This window comes from Trichechus manatus, unplaced genomic scaffold, assembly GCF_000243295.1.
Source record: "Trichechus manatus latirostris isolate Lorelei unplaced genomic scaffold, TriManLat1.0 scaffold00216, whole genome shotgun sequence".
In the NCBI taxonomy this organism is placed as follows: domain Eukaryota; kingdom Metazoa; phylum Chordata; class Mammalia; order Sirenia; family Trichechidae; genus Trichechus; species Trichechus manatus.
Genome location: NW_004444152.1, coordinates 620,732 through 634,361, shown reverse-complemented (window position 1 = coordinate 634,361; position 13,630 = coordinate 620,732). Strand labels below are relative to the sequence as shown.

Sequence of the window (13,630 nt, the reverse complement as noted above, 5' to 3'; positions counted from 1 at the left end):
TGGTGTCTGCACCCTTCACTGTCCACCGCTCAGACTCTGAACAGGATCTGTTGCCCACTCTTGGGTTTGATATTTACATTTCTGGCTTTTATTTCTGCCCCTCACCCATATCAGCACGGTGATGGACCCCAGTGGTAACTTCTGCTCCTGAGTGTGAGGGAAAATTTCTCAAGAACAGTTCTTGTGGCACCACCTTGAACAGACCTCCAACTTAGTCACTATCATCAGTTACCCAGCTGCCTTGGGCATTTTTTTTAGGATCCCAAGGGAAGGATATTTATTTCTCCACTTTCATCACTACAGATTCCTTGGTAACAAGGAAGAACTCAATTTTGTAATTAAAATAAAAGAGAAGTAACCCAACAAAACCAACTAACCAAACCAAACCAAAGACCTGAAGTAACCCACACGTCTCTCCTAGGGTGAAGCTGATGACTTAAGGATAAGACCAAGTAAGTGTACAAATGACAGAAGACATCAGATTAATTGAAATGTTTTCATCCTCCTTGCAATGTCTCTTAAAAAGCAAAGACTGCGAACTCATGCTGCCCCACCTACTGGCCAGCCAAACCGGGTAGCATACTGGAGCAAAAGAGGAGGTCATAGGCCCAACTGTCTGGTTACCCTGCTTAATACAGGCCATCTACTCCTTGTCTTCCTGCAAACCACACAGCAGCATATCGCAAACAATCCCTCCTCCGGAGTTGCAGTCCAATCATCAGCCTATGAGAAAAACTACTTCACGTGAAACTTTCCTTTGCCCATTTTAAGGTCAGCTTAAGGAGCCCTGGTGACCCAGTGGTTAAAGTGATCGACTGCTAACTGTAAGGTTGGGGGTTCAAAACCACCAGCTCCGTGGAAGAAAGATGTGGCAATCTGCTTCCATAAAGATTTACAGCCTTGGAAACTCTATGGGGCAGTTCTCCTCTGTCCTATAGTGTTGCTGTGAATTGACTGGAGGCAGTGGATTGCTTACTCGTATGGCCCAGCAGGGTGGCACAGGAGAACCTGGACACATTCAGAATGCTCATCAGTTCGGAGTGTGTACGCAGTAATTTTGATATCTGTTGCCTCAAATACCTCCTCAGTCATTGTGGATACATTTTCCCATTGCAGACGACCAAGGCCACATTCAATCCTGGTACCTGTCTTCCAAGATGTTGAACATTTTTGATCTACAACATTCCTGGGCATGGAGAGGTCCTTGACTGCATTCTCCAGGCAATGGGATTTCATGACCTGTAAATTCTTCTGTTAGTTTTCATAAGTTGGTTTGTGCAAAGCCCTTGTCTTTGTAATCAAGTAATAAATATGTCGCCCATCTCTCTTCAGAACAGCCACTTCTCCAGGTTTCTTTTGTTGACTTAACAGTTCTTGCACCCCTCAAAATTTCTTTTTTTAAAATTGATTTTTACTGTACTTTAGATGAAAGTTTACAGAGCAAACTGGTTTCTCATTAAACAATACACATATTGTTTTGTGACATTGGTTACCAAGCCCACGACATGTCAACACTCTTCCCTTCTCGACCTTGGATTCTCTATTACTAGCTTTCCTGTCCCCTCCTGCCTTCCCGTCCCTGTCCCTGGGCTGGTGGGCCCATTTAGTCTCGTTCTGTTTTATCGGCCTGTCTAATCTTTGGCTGAAGGATGAACCTCAGGAGTGGGGTTTCTCCAGTCTCTGTCAGACCAGCAACTTTGGTCCTTTTTTTATTTTGTGAGTGAGAATTTAGTTCTACATTTTTCTCTAGCTCTTTCCATGACCCTCTACTGTGATCCCTTTCAGAGCAGTCGGTGGTGGTAGCCGGGCACCATCTAGTTGTGCTGGACTCAGGCTGGTGGAGGCTGTGGTAGTTGTCGTCCATTAGTCCTTTGGACTAATCTTTCCCTTGTGTTTTTGGTTTTCTTCATTCTCCCTCGCTCCAGATGAGGTGAGACCAGTGGAGTATCTTAGAAGGCTGCTCACAAGCTTTTAAGACCCCAGAAGCTACTCGCCAAAGTAGAATGCAGAACATTGTCTTTGTAAGCTATGTTATGCCTGTTGAGCTAAATGTTCCCTGAGACCATGGTCCCCACAGCCCTCAGCCCAGTAATTTGGTCCCTCAGGGAGTTTGGATGTGTCTATGGCGCTTCCATGACCTTGCCCTGGATGATTTGTGCTGGCTTCCCCAGTAATGTGTACTGTCTTATCTTTCACCAAAGTTACCACTTATCTGTTGTCTAGTTAGTGTTTTTCCCTCTCACCCCTCCCCTCCCTCATAAACGTCAAAGATTGTTTCGTTTTGTATGTAAACCTTTTCATGAATTTTTATAGTAGTGGTCTCATACAATATTTGTCCTTTTGTGATTGGCTTATTTCACTCAGCATAATGCCCTCCAGATTCATCCATGTTGTGAGATGTTTCACAGATTCATCACTGTTCTTTATCATTGTGTAGTATTCCATTGTGTGTCTGTACCGTAGTTTGTTTATCTATTCATCTGTTGATGAGCACCTAGGTTGTTTCCATCTTTTTGCTACTGTGAACAATGCTGCAATGAACATGGGTGTGCGTATGTCTATTCCTGTGATTGCTCTTATTTCTCTAGGATATTTTCCCAGGAATGGGATTGCTGGATCATATGGTATTTCTATTTCTAGCTTTTTAAGGAAGTGCCATATCATTTTCCAAAATGGTTGTATTGTTTTGCATTCCCATCAGCAGTGCATAAGAGTTCCCATCTCCCCATAGCCTCTCCAATATTTGTTATTTTTTGTTTTTTTGATTTGTGCCAGTTTAGTCGAGGTGAGATGGTATCTCATTGTGGTTTTGTTTTGTATTTCTCTAATGGCTAGTGATCTCAAGCATTTCCTCGTGTATCTGTTAGCTGCTTGAATGTCTTCTTTGGTGAAGTGTCTGTTCATATCCTTTACCCACTTTTAATTGGATGATTTGTCTTTTTGTTGTAGAAGCATTGGATTTTCCTGTAGATTTTAGAGATTAGAACTTTGTTGGATTTGTCATAGCAAAAAAATTTTTTGCAGTCTGTAGGTTCTCTTTTTACTCTTTTGGTGAAGTCTTTTGATGAGCATAAGTGTATAATTTTTAGAAGATCCAAGTTATCTAGCTTATCTTCTGGTGTTGGTGTACTGTTAGTTATGGTTTATATCCTGTTAATGCTGTGTATTAGGGACTATAGGGCTGACCCTATTTTTTTCTTCTATGATCTTTATAGTTTTTGGTTTTATCTTTAGGTCTTTGATCCATTTTGGATTAGTTTTCGTGTATGGTGTGAGGTATGGGTCCTGTTTTATTTTTTTTGCAGATGGACATCCAGTTTTGCCAGCATCATTAGTTAAAAAGACTGTCTTTTCCCCAGTTGATGGACTTTGAGACTTTGTCGAAGATCAGGTGACTGTAGGTGGATAGATTTATATCTGGGTTCTCAATTCTGTTCCATTGGTCAATGTGTCTGTTTTTGTACCAGTAGCAGGCTGTTTTGTCTACCATAACTGTATAGCAGGCTCTGAGGTCCGGTAGTGGGAGTCCTCCTACTTTATTCGTCTTCTTCAATAACGCTTTACTTAACCGAGGCCTCTTCCCTGTCCATATAAAGTTAATGATTAGTTTTTCCATCTCTTTAAAGAATGTTGTTTGTATTTGGATCCAGATTGCATTGTATTTGTAGATTGCTTTGGGTAGAATTGACATTTTCACAATGCTAAGTCTACCTATCCATGAGCATGGTATGTTTTTCCACTTATGTAGGTCTCTTTTGGTTTCTTGCAGTAGCGTTTTGTAGTTTTCTTTGTATGGGTCTTTTACATCCCTGGTTAGATTTATTCCTAAGAATTTTATTTTTATAGGGGCTATTATAAAAGGTATTATTTTCCTGATTTCCTTTTCGTTGTTCTCTTTATTGTTGTATAGGAATCCAACTGATTTTTTATGTTTATCTTGTATCCTGCTACTCTGCTGAATCTTTCTATTAGTTCCACTAGTTTTCTCATGGAGTCTTTTGGGTTTTCTATATATAGTATCATATCATCCACAGATAGGGGCAGTTTACTTCTTCCTTACCAGTTTGAATGTCCTTTCTTTTTCTTGCCTTACTGCTCTAGCTAGGACTTCCAGCACAGTGTTAAATAGGAGTGGTGATAAAGGACATCCTTGCTTTGCTCTTGTTCTCAAGTGGAATGTTTTCAGCCTCTCTCCATTAAGAATGATGGCTTTTGGTTTTGTATAGATGCCCTTTATTATGTTGAGGAATTTCCCTTCTATGTCTATTTTATTGGGAGTTTTTATCAGGAATAGGTGGTGGACTTTGTTGAATGCATTTTCTGTGTTGAGTGAGATGATCATGTGATTATTTTATTTTATTTATGTGGTGGACTACGTTGATTGATTTTCTAATGTTGAACCATCCTTGCATAACTGGTATGCATCCCACTTGGTCATGGTGTATTATTTTTTTGATATGATGCTGAATTTTATTGGCTAGAATTTTGTTGAGAATTTTCCCATCTATATTCATGAGGAATATTAGTCTATAATTTTCTTTTTGTGGTGTCTTTGCCTGGTTTTGGTATCAGGGTTATGCTGGCTTCATAGAATGAATTTGGAAGTATCCCTTCCTTTTCTGTGTTCTGAAATAGTTTGTATAGTAGTGATGTAAGCTGTTCTCTGAATGTTTGGTAGAATTCTCCAGTGAAGCCATCTGGGCCAGGGCTGTTTGTTTTCTTGGGAGTTTTTTAGGTTACCTTTTAAATCTCTTCTCTTGTTAGGGGTCTGTTAAGATTTTCAACGTCAGTTTGTGTTAGTTTGGGTAGGTAGTGTGTTTCTAGAAATTTGTCCATTTCCTCTAGGTTTTCAAATTTGTTGGCATATAGTTTTTCATAGTACTCTGTTATGATCCTTTTTATTTCAGTTGAGTCTGTTGTAATGTACCCCGTTTCATTTCTTCTGTGGGTTATTTGCACCCTCTCCTGTTTTTCTTTCGTCAATTTGGCCAGTGGTTTGTTGATTTTGTTGATCCTTTCAAAGAACAAACTTTTGGTTTTGTCGATTCTTTCTATTGTTTTTTTCTATTCTCTATTTCATTTATTTCTGCTCTGATCTTTATTATTGCCTTTCTTCTGGTGGCTGTGGGCTTCTTTTGCAGTTCTCTTTCTATTTGTTCAAGTTGTCCAGCTAATGTTTTGTTTTGTCCCTTTCTTCTTTTTTGATGTATACATCTATTGCTATAAATTGACCTCTGAGCACTGCCTTTGCTGTGTCCCAAAGGTTTTGGTATGATGTGTTTTCATTCTCATTTGAGTCTAGGAATTTTTGATTCCATCTTTGATTACTTCTATTACCCAGTGGTTTTAAGCAGGGCGTTATTCAGTTTCCATGTATTCGATTTTTTTCCCTTGCTGTTCCTGTTATTAATTTCTTCTTTGATGGTACTGTGATCAGAGAAGATACTTAATATTATCTCAATGGTTTGGATTTTGTTGAGGGTTGGTTTGTGGCCTAAGATTGTGGTCTATTCTGGAGAACATTCCATGTACATTGGAAAAGAATGTGTACTTTGCTGCTGTTGGGTGGAGTGTTCTACAAGTCTATGAGGTCAAGTTGGTTGATTGTGGCCTTTAGATCTTCTGTATCTCTGTTGAGTTTCTTTCTAGATGTTCTATTCTTTACCAAGAGTGGTGTGTTGAAGTCTCCTACTATTGTTGTGGAGCTATCAATTTCTCTTTTCAGTGCAGTTAGAGTTTATGTATTTTGGAGCCCTGTCATTGGGTGTGTAGATATTTATTATAGTTATGTCTTCATGATGGATTGTCCCTTTAATCATTATATAATACCCTTCTTTGTCTTTTATGGTGGATTTTGTTTTAAAGTCTATTTTATCTGAGATTAGTATTGCCACTCCTGCTCTTTTTTGGTAGCTGTTTGCTTGATATATTCTTTTCCATCCTTTGATTTTTAATAAGTTTATGTCTTTGTTTCTAATGTGTGTCTCTTGTAGACAGCGTATTGATGGATACTATTTTTTTTTTAGTCCCTTCCATCACTTTACGTCTCTTTATGAGTGCATTTAAGCCATTTACGTTCAGTGCGATTACTGATAGGTGTGAGTTTATTGCTGTCATTTTGTAGTGCTTTTTTTTTTTGTGTTGACATTTTCTTTGTTCCTCTTACTCTTTTGTGCTGAATTCTTTTTATTTGTATATTTTTTCATTTCTTTTGTTTTAGTAGATTTTGTGTTCACTGAGATTTTGTTTTTCTTCTTTATTTTAATGAGTAGTTAATGTTAACTTTAATGTTAACTTTCTTTGTGGTTCCCTTGAAATTTACCTCCATTTCCCAAGTTTAGACCAATCTTTTATTTCTTGATAATGCTTTGCCTTCCTCTCCATTTGAAAATTCTAAACCTACACCATTTATTCCCTCTTTTACTGTTCTGACTTGTCATCATTTACAGATTTACCTCTCTGGTTCCCTGTTGTAATTTTTTTAGTTTTGTTTTATCCTTGAGACTTCACTATCTAGGTTGGTATCTGGCTGATGCTGTCTTATGTGCTAGACTCAGGTGGTTGTCTGATACTGTTGGTTCTCTAATCGAAGGACTCCCTTTAATAATTCTTATAAGTTTGGTTTGGTTTTTATGTATTTCCTTAATTTCCCTTAATGTCCTAATTTCACCATTATATTTCAAGAAGAGTTTTGCAGGATATATTATTCTTGGTTGGCAGCATTTTTCTTTCAAGATTTTATATATGTCATCCCATTGCTTTCTTGCCTCATGGTTTCTGCCCAGTAATCAGAGATTAGTCTTATTGTTTCCCCTTCGTATGTGACTTTTAGTTTTTCTCAAGCTGCTCTCAGAATTCCTTCTTTGTCTTTGGTTTCAGTGAGTGCGACTATGATATGTCTTGGTGTTTTCCTTTTGGGGTCTATACTATATGGGATTTGTTGAGCTTCTTGGATAGTCAGCTTTTCTTCTTTCATGAAGTTCGAGAAGTTTTTGTCAGTAATTCTTCAATGATCCTCTCTGTGTTTTCTGTTTTCTCTCCTTCTTCTGGAACTCCAATCACATGCAAATTTTTACTTTTGATTGTATCCCACAGTGTTCTCAGGGTTTCTTCATTTTTTTTGTTTTTTCTTTTCTCTGATTTTTCCTCAAAGTGGTATCCAAGTATTTGTCTTCAAGTTCGCTGATCCTGTCTTCCATTGTTTCAAATTTGCTTCTAAAACCTTCTATTGCACTGACCATATCTGAAATCTTGTTGTTTATCTTTTGGATTTCTAATCGCTGTTTTTGTATGATTTCTAGTTGTTTATTTTGACATTTTATTCCTGTATTGTTTTCCTGACTTTTTCCATTTTTTTGTGTATCTTTTCCATGATTTTGTCTATTTTTTCCTTATTTTTGTCTCCGTTTTCTTTCATCTGTTGTAGAGTTCTGAATTTCCTATCAGGTAGTTCCAGTGCCTTTTATTCTAGCAGAAGGTCATCTGGTGTTTTATTCTGGTAGCTTTCTGGAGCCATCCTCCTGTTTTTTTCATATGTTTTGATATTATCTGCTGTCTCCAGGACATTCAGAAATTATTTTCTTTGTTTATTGATTGTAGATTTGATTGTTTCATCCTGATTTTTTGTTTTATTTGGTTATGTCCAGGCAGGCGGGCTGGGTGTGTTTTGTTGCTTGCTTATCTGTGGGCACAATACTTCTCACCACCTTGTTCAGGTGTGCAAAGCCGGTCACTCACCTATGGTGCAGCAGGGCAGATCCCACAGGGTGGGGGGGGGGTGAGGATGGGTAGTTTGCAGCACGAACTGGGGATGACAGGGCAGGGCTGGGGGACCGTATCAGTACCACTTGGGGACATGGCACTTGGTGAACAGTGCAGATATGCAGGAGGGAAAGGAGAGGATGTGATGTGCAGAGCTAAGTGGATGGGTAAAAGAGGAGAAAGAAGAGAGAGAAACAAAGACAAAAAAGTGAAAAAAAGGCAAAAAATGAAGGAAAAAAGCAAAAAAGGTGAATAAAATGGCAATGCAGTAGGATTTGGCAGGTGAGGGCAGGGCAGACACAGAGAGGCCATGTGCTGGTGGCTCTCTAGCCAAGCAGTGTGGCTTGACCTGCTGAGAAGCAGCATGCATAGTGCATGGTTCTAGGTGGGTGGGGGAAAAGAAAGAGGGGAAAGAGAGAGAAGAAACAATCAAACAAATAAGAAAAATAAAAAATAATAAGAAAAAATTAAAAAACAACAAAAAATATGGTGATGGGGCGCCAGTTGTTGGGGACGGGGCAGAATTGGGGTGGCAGCAAGCTGATGTCTCTCTCACTGGATGACACAGCATTGCCCATCAGGAAGGAGGGGAGGCAGCACAGGGCCTAGGTGGGAGGGAGAAGGAAAAGGAGAAGGGGAAAGATAAAGAAAAATAAAAAATATGGCACTGGTGGAGCTGGCCTGTGGCAGCAGTGCAGACCCAGGGAAGCCATGTGCCAGAGGCTCTCCAGTTGAGTGGTACAGCACAGCCCCCCAAGAAGTTGGGGGCGGCAGAGGGGGCTGGGTGGATGGGAGAAAGGAAAGGAAGAAAAGGAGAGAGAGAGAAGAAACAACCAAAAAAAAAAAGAAAAATAAAAAACCAAAACAATAAATACTTGGGTAGGCTGTGCACAGTGACTCTCTAACCAAACTGTGTGGCATGGCCCCTCCAGAAGTGGCAGGGATGGTGCAGAGGGCTGAGTGGATGGGAGGAAGGAAAGGGGAGAGAGAGAAAAAACAGAAAAGAAGAAGAAGAAGAAAAAAAGAACAAAGCGAGCAAACAAAAAAATCACAGCTCATCAAGAAGGAGAAGGGATGGCACACAGGGGTAGTAGGCAGGAGAAAGAAAAGGAAGGAAAGGACCTAGAGAAAAGCAACAAAAAAAAGCAAAAAAATCAAAAAATAAAAAACAAACAAACACACAAAAAACCCAACTCTCACCCCTCAAAAAAAAAAAAAAAAAAAGAACAAAGCAAAGAAACCAAAAAATCACATTCCATCAAGAAGAGGAGAGGATAGCACATGGGGTAGCTAGGTGGGAGAAAGAAAAGGAAGGAAGGGAGAGAGAGAAAAGCAACAAAAAAAAGCAAAGCAAGCAAACAAAATAAAGAAACAAAAAAATCGTGCTGAAGCGGCTGGCTAGTGGGGGCGGGGAGGACCCCTGCCTCAGTGAGCTAATGTCTCTCCTGAGGAGCAACTGCGGTCTGATGGCAAGCCGCGGAGGCCTGGTACTGGGGTGGGAAAACGCATATCCCTGGTTACCAGGTGCTCTGTCTCCTGTTGGGAACTCCATGAAGTTGCCTTCCTGTACTCCCTGTCTGAGTTCTTTGGTGGCTGTAGCCTAAGATGGTGAATCCAGCCACGTTAGCTGGTAGGGAACCTCCACTCTGTAGCTCTGGTTCTCTGTCAGTTTCTTACTGTATTTGGTGCTTGATCGAGTTCTTTTTTCCTTTATTTGGTATTTAGGGTTTCAGGATTGATGTTTTGTATCTGTTTTACTTAGTTTTTCGGGTCTTTGTTGCAGAGGGACAGCCTCCTGCTTCTGTCTATAGCACCATGTTGACTCCCTCCAAATTTCTTCTTGAAGAGGACAGCTATCCCAATCCTCACTGATGCAGTGGGCTAAAGAGTGTTTTGGGGTATACAAAAAGGTTTCCTTTTATGTGTGTGATTCCACTTCTTTCTGGACCGTCATTAGGACTGCCAGCCATGATATGAAGTCACTATTTCCAGAATGTAAATGTTTTTTAGGCTAGGTTCGGGGCTACCTTGACACTCTCTCATTTTGGGCCTCTGGAGTGGATCTCTGCGCCAGCAGAAGCAAAGTTTTCCTAAGACACTTCTCCTTTCTCTACACCCACTCTGGAGCAAGTCCTATTTAGAACAGTGTCCTTTTCTCTGGATGAAGCTGAAGTACCTCCCCAGTGGGTTTGACCTGGAAAGGAGTAGGCCGCTAGAAGCTCTCTGACCCGTTAGGAAAGGCTCTGAATCTGGTGGTGGCAGGTGGGGAGCAGGGGACAAGGCCAGATGCGTGCCAATCCTGCTACACCCCTTTTTGTACGCACCTAAGATGGCCGCCCCTGAGCATTTTTTTAAAAAAATAGATGCTTTCCACTAATAAGTGGAAAATGTGACACTTTACTGTGTATACAGGGATCACCAGTAGAAATGGAGAGAGAGAAACTGCACCGGTGTTCGGAGAGATGATCTATATGTGAATATGAGAAAGCTTAAAACCATAGGAGAGTCCAGATAAAATCAACATTGCCGGTGCTAAAACATAAATCGTGGACAGCTTTCACCATTTTCGTAAGAGCTAACTTGCAAAAAGTGACATAAACAACTATTCTAGAAGAAGAAAATACTCATTGCATGTACCGATCAAACAAGTGACTCGTTTTTCCATAAAAGAGCACTCCAGCGCATCAGGTTCATCTTACAATGACGACAGTCATTAAGGGTTATCAGTTTGTTCTGCCACCCTCCAGGGAGAAACTTTAGTCAATCTTACTGGAATAGGAGGAGGGAGAAAGAAGAAGGAAAAAAAGAAAATATCGTGAGGAAAAGTGGGGGCTAGTAATGGTGGTAATTGAGCTTATGCAGCCTGTTCCAATCCCCCCTTTTTACTGGAAGTTTCTCAGTCTTGGCAAACAGGGCCTTGCTTCTTTTCTGGCTACTTCCTGCTGGTTAGGGGCATCGCTCGGGTGAGAAACCTTCTGGTATCAGCTAGGGGCTATAGATGGGGGTGGGGGTGAGTTAGAGTGGAAGTTGGCTGCATCTTGGTGAATTAGATGCCATGCGTCCCCAAAGCCTGAAGAAGCGGGATCCCGACTTACCATGGTGAAAAATTTTCCAGCCTTAAGAGTATTTGTAGTTTCTCTTGTCAATATTTTCATAAAACGGAACAAAAAAACAAACTAGAATAATCACTACTCTTAAGGTTATTAAGGAGGTTAACCAGGATCCCAGGAAAGGAAAAATGCTGGAGAACTTTAAAAGGTCTTTTCCACCTAGGGGCCAATTGGTCCTATGGGTGCTGATTTTTTTTTTCCAGGTTTTCAACAGGACACAATCTTCGGGTTGGAACCTATGAAGGAGAATGTCAGAAGGGAAAGACAAAAGGTAAAAAGCATATTGATTAACAGTGTTTATAACGGTTCTCAGAGAAAGGACCCAGTCTCTTTTCTCCACCTCGGTCATTACTGAGGTGGGGAAAGTCAAGTTTTTCAGGAATGGTCTCCCACATATTCATTTATAAAAGCTTAATTTAAGCCCACTGTGAGGGGCTACCTGGATTCTGAGCAGGGCAATGGGCAAAACTTGTGTCCAACTGGAGTTTGTTTCCAGGCAAATTTTCGCCAAGGTCTTCTTCAAGGTGTGATTCATTTTCTCAGTTTGTCCTGTTGATTGTGGTTTCCAAGCTGAGTGTAACTTCCAATTTATATCTAGAGCCTTACTGACTTTTTGTGTAATTGTTGTCATAAAAGCTCCCCCATTATCTCTTTGGACTGAGATTGGTAGACGAAAACGAGGTATGATTTCTTTGAGCAATGCCTTGGTTACTTCTTGGGCTTGTTCAGTTCTACAAGGGAAAGCCTCTACCCACCCTGAGTAGGTATCCACAAAGACCAACAGGTATCTGAAGTTCCCGGGCGCCCGGGGCATTACTGTGAAATCCACTTGCCAGTCTTCTCCCATGCTTGTTTCTCAGTGTTGGACTCTCAGTTCTGTTGGGTGGGGCACAGTCTATGGGTTGTGTCTTGCACATAGGTGACACCTCTTTGTAACATCCTGAATGGTTTTTAGGAAATTCAGCCCGGTGGCCACCTGTTGGATTCACTTGAGGCTGGCATCTCTCTCAGAGAGAGTCTCTTCATGTAGAGCTGATACTATATCGTATACTTGGGCCTCGGGTAACAGTACTTTTCTTTCAGAGTTTATCAGCCATTTAGAATGAGAAGTGAGGTGATAGCCTCGTTCTTCAACCCTATCCAGGTCCTTGGTGATGTAGCTCCTGGCCTCTTGTTCTTCTCTCCGGATCTGGAGGGGCTAGGGCAGCTGTCAGCAAGGCTGGTTTTTGCTTTATATTTCCTTTTTATTCTGTCATCTGATCTCTGTTGTTGAAGACTTTCAAAACAATTTCGAGTAATTGCCCTGATTGAACCCTGACAACAGCCTCACAGAAAACACTAACTTGATGGGTGTGGGAGGAGGAGACCATACCTGAGGCAGTTGAACTCTCACTTTCTGGCTCTCTCTCCGCCAACCTCTTCTACCCCTCCTGTACTAGAATCAGGCTCCATTTCTCTGTCCCTACCTGTCCACTATGACTATGCCTTCTCCATATGGGGAGGGAGGACCAAAGCAAGTACCAGGACTAATCTTTTTAAGAGGGAGTCCTCTGTTGAGGACTCAGAGAGCACCTTTGTCTTTGGTTTTTCCTGAAAAAGAACTTGGTTAGAAGGATTTAAGGTCTAGTAGAAGGACATGAAAGCTTGGACCTCATCCCATTTCTTTTCTTTCTTACAAAATAAATCAAGTTGTAGAATTGTATGGTAAGCCATGGATCCATGCTGTGGCCATCCTTCCTGGTCTGTTAATTGATATTGGGGCCAAACAAGTGTGAGGACTTGGAGATTCCATCTAACAAACATAGTATTGAAAGGGAAACCTGGAAGATGCCACTTGTCTAAGTGATGAAGGTAAACATCACCAGTGATGTCATGTAGATCCCTGATAGGATGTGATGATAAGAACCCTTCACTTCTGTGTTATTCCTCCCCAAAATCCATATCTCCATGTGTCTGTCAGTTTGCCGTACTATGGGGGCTTGCATGTTGCTGTGATGCTGGAAGCTATGCCACTGGTATTCAGATACCAGCAGGGTCACCTTTGGCAGACAGGTTTCAGCTGAGCTTCCAAACTAAGACAGACTAGGAAAAAGGACCCGGCAGTCTACTTCTGAAAAGAATTAGCCAGTGAAAACCTTATGAATAGCAGTGAAACATTGTCTTATATAGTGCTGGAAGATGAGCCCCTCAGGTTGGAAAGCATGCAAAATACAACTGGTGAAGAGCTGCCTCCTCAAAGTAGAGTCCACCTTAATAACGTGGATGGAGTCAAGCTTTTGGGATCTTCATGTGTTGACAGGAGAGAATGTGCAAAATGAGAATAAACAGCTGCAAACATCCATTAATAATCGGAACATGGAACATATGAAGTATGAATCTAGGGAAATTGGAAATTGTCAAAAATGAAACAGAACACATAAACATCAATATCCTAGGCCTTAGTGAGCTGAAAAGGACTGGTATTGGCTATTTTGAATAGGACAATCATATGGTCTACTATGCTGGAAATGACAACTTGAAGAGGAATGGTGTTGTATTCATTGTCACAAAGAACATTTCAAGATCTATCCTGAAGCACAACGCTGTCAGTGATAGGATAATATCCATAAGCTTACAAGGAAGGCCAGTTAATACAACTATGATTCAAATTTACCCATCAACCACTAAAGCCAAAGATGAAGTCAAAGATTTTTACCAACTTCTGAAGTCTGAAATTGATCGAACATGCAATCAGGATGCATTGATAATTACTGGTGATT

At 40.8% G+C, this 13,630-nt stretch overlaps 1 long non-coding RNA gene across 3 annotated transcripts in view; it reads left to right on the top strand.

Moving 5' to 3' along the window:
* LOC111822830 (uncharacterized) overlaps positions 1-11,134 on the top strand; it is a 13,910-nt gene extending 2,776 nt beyond the window's left edge. The window contains exons 1-3 of one of the 3 annotated variants that reach the window (XR_002825935.1): positions 7-452; positions 1,117-1,253; positions 11,075-11,134. This is a non-coding gene — a long non-coding RNA (uncharacterized LOC111822830). Of the gene's footprint in view, positions 1-6; positions 1,254-11,074 lie in introns of those variants that run through there. The other 2 variants (XR_002825936.1, XR_002825934.1) reach the window with 2 other exon arrangements.
* Positions 11,135-13,630: the final 2,496 nt, after the last annotated feature.